Source organism: Miscanthus floridulus, chromosome 12 (assembly GCF_019320115.1).
Source record: "Miscanthus floridulus cultivar M001 chromosome 12, ASM1932011v1, whole genome shotgun sequence".
Lineage (NCBI taxonomy): Eukaryota > Viridiplantae > Streptophyta > Magnoliopsida > Poales > Poaceae > Miscanthus > Miscanthus floridulus.
In genome coordinates, this window is record NC_089591.1 from 28,892,624 (window position 1) to 28,901,318 (window position 8,695).

Below are 8,695 nucleotides of genomic sequence, written 5' to 3' on the forward strand. Positions count from 1 at the left end.
TCCAAAACTCGGATAGGATATTCAGAATAGGTCAAATCAGGTTCAAGTTCCACTCCTTCAACCTCAATATTCTGCTCAGGCACTCGAAGACACTTCTTTAATTGTGAAACATGGAACACATCATGCACAGCTAAGAGATGTTCTGGTAACTTCAAGCGATATGCCACCTTTCCATACCTCTCCAAAATTTGAAATGGTCCAATATAACGAGGTGCCAACTTGCTTTTAACACCAAAATGAGTAACTCCCTTCATTGGTGACACCTTTAGATATACAAAATCTCCTTTGTTAAACACCAAAGCTCTACGTCGTTTATCTGCATAACTCTTTTGTCGGGACTGAGCTATCTTCAGATTACTTTGTATCTGCCTAACCTTCTCTTCTATTTCTTTCACCAGGTCAACTCCAAAGAACCATCTTTCCTTGGGTTTAGACCAATTTAGTGATGTTCTGCATCTACGACCATAAAGTGCTTCAAATAGAGCAATTCTAATACTCTCTTGATAACTATTGTTGTATGAGAACTCAGCCAAAGGCAAACATTCATCCCACTTATTAGAATAGTTAAGGACACAACACCTTAACATATCTTCAAGTACTTGATTTACTCTTTCAGTTTGACCATCAGTCTGTGGATGATAAGCTATACTATACAGGAGTTCGGTACCCAATGAAGCATGCAATTGTTTCCAAAAGTTGGAGACAAATTGTGTACCCCTATCTGACACTATGGTCTTTGGTACTCCATGTAAGCTCACGATTCTTGCTAAATACATCTTGGCATATTGGATAGTAGGATATATACTCTTGACTAGAAGAAAATGTGCTGACTTAGTTAGTCGATCTACAATAACCCATATTGAGTCAAAACCTTTTGATGTCTTGGGTAGACCAACTATAAAATCCATACTAATATCCTCCCACTTCCAAGCTGGAATAGGCAATGGCTGTAACTCTCTAGCAGATCTCAAATGTATAGCTTTTACTTTTTGACAAGTATCACACTTGGCTATATACTGAGCAATCTCTATCTTCATTTTGGTCCACCAGAATCTCTGTTTCAAGTCATGGTACATTTTATTACTTTCCGAATGAATAGATAACCTGGTGGTATGTGCCTCTTCAAGAATTGACTGTCGCAACTCATAAACCTTTGGTACCACAAGGTGATCCTTGAACCATAACACATCTGCATCATCTAGCCTAAAGCATGCTGCTTTTCCCTTCCTGACTCTTTCTTTGATACAGGCTATACCCTTGTTTTCTTTTTGAGCGGCAATAATCTGGTCTCGAATAGTTGATTCAATAGTTATATTGGTCAAACTACCTTGTTGAACTATCTCTACATTCAACTTCTCCATCTCTTGACATAAAGTCAGATCCATTGTTTTTATTGCCAGACAATTGCAATGACTCTTACGACTGAGGGCATCTGCAACCACATTTGCCTTACCAGGATGGTAATGCACCTCCAAGTCATAATCTTTAATCAATTCTAACCATCTTCTTTCTCGCATGTTCAATTCTGATTGAGTAAAGATATACTTTAAACTTTTGTGATCTGTATAAATATGGCATGTATTACCAAGCAGGTAATGCCGCCAAATCTTCAAAGCATGGACAACTACTGCTAACTCCAGATCATGAGTTGGATAATGTTCTTCATGTCGCTTAAGTTGTCTGGAAGCATAGGCAATGACTTAGCCTTCTTGCATTAGAACACATCCAATACCAATTCCAGAAGCATCACAATAAACGTCAAACGGCTTCTCAATATCTGGCTATGCTAACACTGGTGTAGTGGTTAATAATCTCTTCAAAGTCTGGAAAGCTTCGTCACAATAAGATGACCAGACAAACTTGGCTTGGTTCTTCAACAACCTAGTGACGGACTTGGATATTCTAGAGAAATCTGGAATGAAATGATGGTAATAACCCACCATTCCTAGAAAACTCCGAACCTAATGAACAGTGGTCGATGGTTTCCAATCTAGTATATCCTTAATTTTGCTTGGATCTACTGCAACTCCTTCAGCTGACAAGGCATGTCCTAAAAATTGTACTTCCTTTAGCCAAAAGTCACACTTACTGAACTTGGCATACAACTGATGTTCTCTTAAGCGGGTCAGAACAATTCTGAGATGTTCCGCATGTTCTTTCTTGTTCTTGGAATATACTAAGATGTCATCAATAAACACCACTACAAACTTGTCTAGCTCAGGCATGAATACTGAATTCATCAGATATATGAAATGAGTTGGGGCATTTGTCAAACCCAAAGACATTACTAGGTATTCATATAATCCATATCTGGTGGTAAATACCGTTTTGGGAATATCTTTAGGCTTAATTTTGATTTGGTGGTAACCTGACCTCAAATCAATCTTGGAGAAAACTTTGGCTCCAGCCAGTTGATCAAAAAGTAAATCTATCCGAGGTAAGGGATACTTCTTCTTAATGGTTACTTCATTCAATGGATGATAGTCAATACACAATCTCAGGGTCTCATCTTTCTTCTTCACAAAAATTACAGGACATCCCCAAGGTGATGAACTAGGTTGGATAAACCCTTTATTAATTAACTCTTGTAACTGAGTCTTTAATTCAGCTAATTCCTTGGGAGGCATCCCATAAGCTCTCCTAGAGATCGGAGCTGTTCTAGGTTTTAGATCTATGTTGAACTGAACATCCCTATTAGGTGGTAGACCGGGTAAATCTTCAGGAAAAACATCTAGGAATTCATAAACTACTAGGATATCTCTAATCTCCTTGACAGAAGTTGCACAAACCTTTTCCACTGATCTCCTTAAGGTTGGAAGTTGGATAAGAAGCTGAGAATTACTATCTGGCAAACTCACCCTTATTGTCCTATTCAGAGTATCTACAACAGCTTTATGCTGATACATCCAATTCATTCCCAAAATCACATTTATATCCCGATCCTTTAGAATAATCATGGTAGTGGGAAAAATTTGCCCACCCAGGTTTATGGGTACCTGGTACACCATTTCCTTAGTACACAGACGTCCCCCGGGCGACTGTATATAAAAATCCTCCTTGGTTTCCCTAATTGGAATTTCATGCTTTATGACAAAGGTTCTATTGATGAATGTATGAGATGCACCAGAATCAAAAAGCATAACTGCAGGGTGATTAGCGATAGGAAACATACCCAGCATCATGGGTTCCCCTTCTAGAATCTCCCTAGTTTGAATATAGAAAACCCGCCCCATCTTCTTTTCATTTTTGCCCTTCTGAGCATTCTGGTTGTTGTTCTTGTCCTGAGCTTGACCCTGTTGTTGATTTCCAGGAGCCTTCTAAAAATTTGGAGTGTACTACTTAGGATACGGACATTCCCTAGAGAAATGACCTGACTTCCCACAATTGAAAAATGGGTAATGGTGGCCTTGGGGTGTTGGAGCACGAACACCAGGAACATTTATCTATTGAGTTCGGGTAAGTTATGGCAGGACGAACATTTGGTTATTGACCAGCTTAGAACTATGGTGGACGATAAGGAGGACGATAGTGATTCACTGGATGATAGATTATCTTCTGCCTCTTTTGATTCCCACCAAAAGATCTAGATGGCACACTCTTTTTCTTGTTAATCTCCTTATGCTACCGATATTTCTCTTCTGATGCAATAGCAATGTTAACTGCCTCATGATATGTGACATTAGTACAGGTAGTCATCATTGTCTGAAGTTTGGTATTTAGGCCACGCATGAACCACTTCTTCTTCTTGGCATCTATGTTAACATGTTCAGATGCATATTGTGAAAGGTGAATGAACTTGCCCACATACTGCATGACTGTCTGATCACCTTGCTTCAAAGTAAGGAACTCATCAAGCTTCATGGCCATAACTCCTAAAATATAATGGGCATAGAAAGCAGTGCGGAACTCAGCCCAAGTTAACTAAACACCTGCTGGTTGCATAGCCATAAGGTTTGCCCACCAAGCACCTGCTGCACCTCTGAGCTGTTAGGCAGCAAACACAGGCTTCTGGAACTCAGTGCATGGAATGAGATCAAACTTTTGCTCCATGGTACGAAGCCAATCATCAGCTTCAAGCGGTTCATCAGCCTTGGTGAATACTGGTGGTCGTGTATCCGTGAAGTCAACATATGTAGCTTCTTGCCTATGATGATTATGACCACGGTTCCCTTGCATCATATTTTGATTGCTTTGAGCTAACTCCCGAAGCAATCGAGCATTCTCCACAGTCACATTGACCAGTGCTGCGATAGCATTAGCCAAACTTGGTGGAACTGGTGGAGGATCAGGAATACCATCCTCATCTTGCGAAGAACCAGGAACATTCGAACCCCGAGTACGACGCATCTGTTCATAATAAACCAAACTTTATTCACAACCATTTATTGAACTGTTAAAAGAGCTTGCTACAAATGCATTACATAGGGCTCACTTATTTATACACAAGTCTGCACTTAAGCTAGACTACCAAACTAGACTAGAACTCACTATATTACAACTCTACTCTTCTCCTCGATCACCTCAAACCTCATGATCGGTATCCATTCCCGAAACATTTCCACCTTCCTCATCACTTTCATTGACCATCACTACTTCTTCTGGATCTTTTTCTTCTTCTTCTTCCACTTCATCATCATCTGCTATGATGACACCTGGGTCCATTGCATCAGCTTGAGGCTCATGATTTGGATTTAGGAGATTATTCAGCCTATGGACTTCTTCATGTAGATTGGTATAGTATTCTTCTAAGTCTTCTACATAGAACTCTAACTCATGAGCTCAGGCTCTAGCTACATCCTCTCTATGCCAAGCTTCATTTCTTCCTTCCATCATATGAACTAACATATGCTCGCAGTTCTTATGAGCGGTGGTGCAACACCTCAGTTGATCCTTTAACTTGCCCACCTGGATGGCATCCAAGGCCCTATCTCTAGTAGCCTATGCTAACTCTGCTAAAAGCCTCTGTACCTTAGCCTAGGGGTTAGGCCTAAAGCTGCTACTGCTAGCACCGTCACTCCTAGGGGCAAGCTAGTGACGAGGAACTCCTTTGGGTCCAACGGACTTACAGGGTGTTATCTTGGTACGAGCCATACTGTAGAAAGCAAGATTTCAAACAGTAAGACGATCTGTTAAAATTCTAAAAAGACAGCAAGGATGGATAGAAACCCAGACTCATTACTCAACCCAGACTCAGAGGGAAGTAAGTAACAAATGGATTAATCATGATGCATGAATCGTCCTTACGAAACTTAAACATCAAAGCTCCTAAGGTATATAAACAATAGTTCATATTATATAGGGCATAATAAGATTACTACTCTACCATATAAAGCCTTTTTAATCAAATAAGGAATGGTGAGAATGAATTAAGATAAGTCGGCAGTAATTTGGACCAAATTAACATGTTAAATTTATTTGTCCCAAATAATTTTGAAGTTTTGTAAAACAATACTACAAAAACCTTGTAATGATCGCTCTGATACTACCATGTGGTAGAACCTCCTAAATTATAGGGCCCACATGCACCTGTCACTATCCAATGACCTCTGACAACTATGCATATGTTCTCGATAACTTAAGAAGAACCCCGAATCATCCACAATTTCTGAGAAGGATCCCATTACAGAGTCATTGCAGTATTACAACATTTATTTAAATATCTACAACAGAGTAAAAATAGCAAAAGTCTTACATTAACTTAATTTACAAAATAGTTGTTTCACAAACTAAGTATGATTATTATTACAAACCATAGTAGTGGAGTGGCATAAGTAACATAAAATATAACACACAAAGGAAATACCCTACCCAAGGGTCACACATTTACTTATCATCATCGACTTGAACAATAGTCATGCAATAGGTCCAAGATAGACCTGCCCATGAGGCACACCTACAACAAGGGTTAACGAACCCTGAGTACAAAAGTACTCAACAAGACTTAACCGAAATAAAAATGGAGTATACTTAAGAATGCAGGCTCGGGGATTCAAGGTAGGGCTTTAGCAAGACTCAAAGTTCTTTTGCGAAAAAGCTCTTTAAAAAGATTCATTCAACATTTAATTCTTCATAATGACCATATATGAATCTCCATGATCTGTAATGAGATCATGAACTTCATATCAAAACTCTTTCTCAAATCTTCCTCAAGTTTCAGTTATTAACTATGATGATGAACAGTGAGTTGAGTCTCCATAACCGAGGAGCAACGATGATTTGAACCGATTATAACCCAGCTAGGGATTCTCAACCACACGACATATGCAGGTCCTCGACCTCCATATACCAACCCACCCTCAAATCCTGTAAAACAAGAAAGGGTCCACGCCACCTGAGAATACAGTACTCCACCATTCCAGTCCATGGCCACGTGGGTACACGCTACTCTCATCATCTCTCCACTCCTAGTGTGCGAGTAGCCATTCTCGTAATAGAATAGCCAAGTTAAGGCTTACCAGAGTATGTGATCGGTACTACAAAGTCTCACCTCATGCAATTCAATAACGAACGTGTCTTAATCGACACAGGAAGAAAGAACCCGCTCACAAGACCTCCATGTCTTGTGGCTCCCATACACTGAGTCCGCCCGGTCTAGATTTATTACTCCACATGCTCATATCTCATGATCACATTAGTAACCAGTTGTATCCAAGAAATCATTTATATCTCGTAGGTGATCGGTGATCACTCGACTTGTACCGTTCTAAGTATGGCTAAGCATAAATAAGTATTCTCGAATTGAAACCGGTATCAAGGTTGATATTGAAAAACAAGGTTGGTTATGCACCAATTAGGTTTTCGCTCAACTCCTAACCACTTAATACAGTATTGAAAAGCAAAAGCGATAAAAACTTGTAAAATACAAGGTAGGTTTAAATGCATCTGGGGCTTGCCTTGGTTGACGGAAAAGTCAAGTTCCGAAGACATTCCACAATTATCAAACCCGACCTCAATAGATGGATTAACTTCCTCCTCAACCTGATTCACTACCACGTTCTCGCTTTTGTTCACTACACATAGTAACAATGCCTGTTTAATATGATGCGCGATACGAAATATGATGCTTGACAATGAATGCAAAAATTAACAACTTGAATACAACTTTCCTTCGTGGTATAGTTGCAAACCTACAATTAATTAAACAATTTCATAAATTCAAACACTTACTTTAAATATCAAGAATTATTTTATACTAATAACCCAAGGTCATCACTCAATCCAAAATTCAAACAAAACCTAAATTATTAAGGTTTACTATTTGCTTTTATGAATTAATTATTTAATTAAAAGATATGAAATAAATCAACTTTCTCCAAATGAGCTCAAAATCTTTATGAAGACTTATCCCATGATAACTAAGTGGCAAAACATTTTTCATAATTTTTGGATAAATAATAAAGCCTAGAAAAATCATGGAAGCTCATTTATTAATTAATTAGAGCAATTTTATCACATTCAAAATGTACTGAAAGTCAACATTTAATTTTTTCGTAAATAGTTGACATCACAGAGAGGTCACACAAAACTTTTTCATAATATTTGGAACTCTAGTTAATTCTATACAAAATAACAAATCATAGCACTATTCATTCAATTCTACAAAATAGAAAAAATCCATTTTCAAACACAGAGTCACTGACAAGGTGACCCCACCTGTCAGCGTCTTCCTCCCGCGCTCAACCACGATGATTGTTCTTTGACCGGCGATTTCTTGCCGCCGGTGAGATCAACGGCGACGGTGAGGGTACTAACGTGATCATCACTATGAGGCGCACCTATTAGTGGCTCTAATTGCATCAATAATAGCTCAAACCGGGCTCGACGCCGTCCATGGCAGACACGGCAGAGCAGCTATGCTATGCCGGCGAAACCAGGCCGGTAGTGGTTAAATAAAGGGTCTAGGAAGCATCAGGAGCTCACCCCAAACACGCTCGAGCCGAAGGATGGACTGGAGGAGTAACGGAGAAGCTCGTCGTCGGTCACAACAATCATGGCGGTGCGAACAACGTCGGCGACGGTGCTCCGGTGGCTGCGATGGACAAAACGGTCAAGCAACAAGGCACAAAGCATCAAGGCAACATGGAGGTGATAGAGCAACGCTTCGCAAGAGTAGAGGCTAACCGTAGAGCTACGGCCACGGTGAAGCGGGATCACCGGTGACACTGCCGGCCATGAGGAAGAAAAGCAACGAGCGACGCTTCTCGGTGAAGTCAAGCTACAAGGGTGGTTCGGCTGGGTTCGCAACTCATAGGCAAAGCTGAGACAGGCTTTACCGAGGCTGGTATGCGATATGGCGACATTGCGAGCTCGCCGGAGCAGCACGGTGGCGACAGGAAAAGCAGAGGAGAGGAAAAGAGAAGAACGGCGATGGCACAAGCTTTGTAGAGCGGCCAGAAAGTAAGGAGATGACACGCAGCAGCTTGCTCACGCCAGCGTGAAGCCAGAGAAGGCCACGGGTGCGACTGGAAGCCAGAAGAAGGTTGTCGGCGGTGAGGTGTCGCCCATGGGTACTGTTCACCGAAATTACAGAATTGCCACTCGCCTAATTTCCCAAATTACTCCCAAATTTGTATGGTAACTCAAAAATCTCCAAAAATAAAAGTTGTTCCAAATTCAAAGTTCTACAACTTTGCTTTAATAACCATACCCAAATTATGTCTACATTTTGAAATGTAAGTTTAAAATCAAAAGGGGA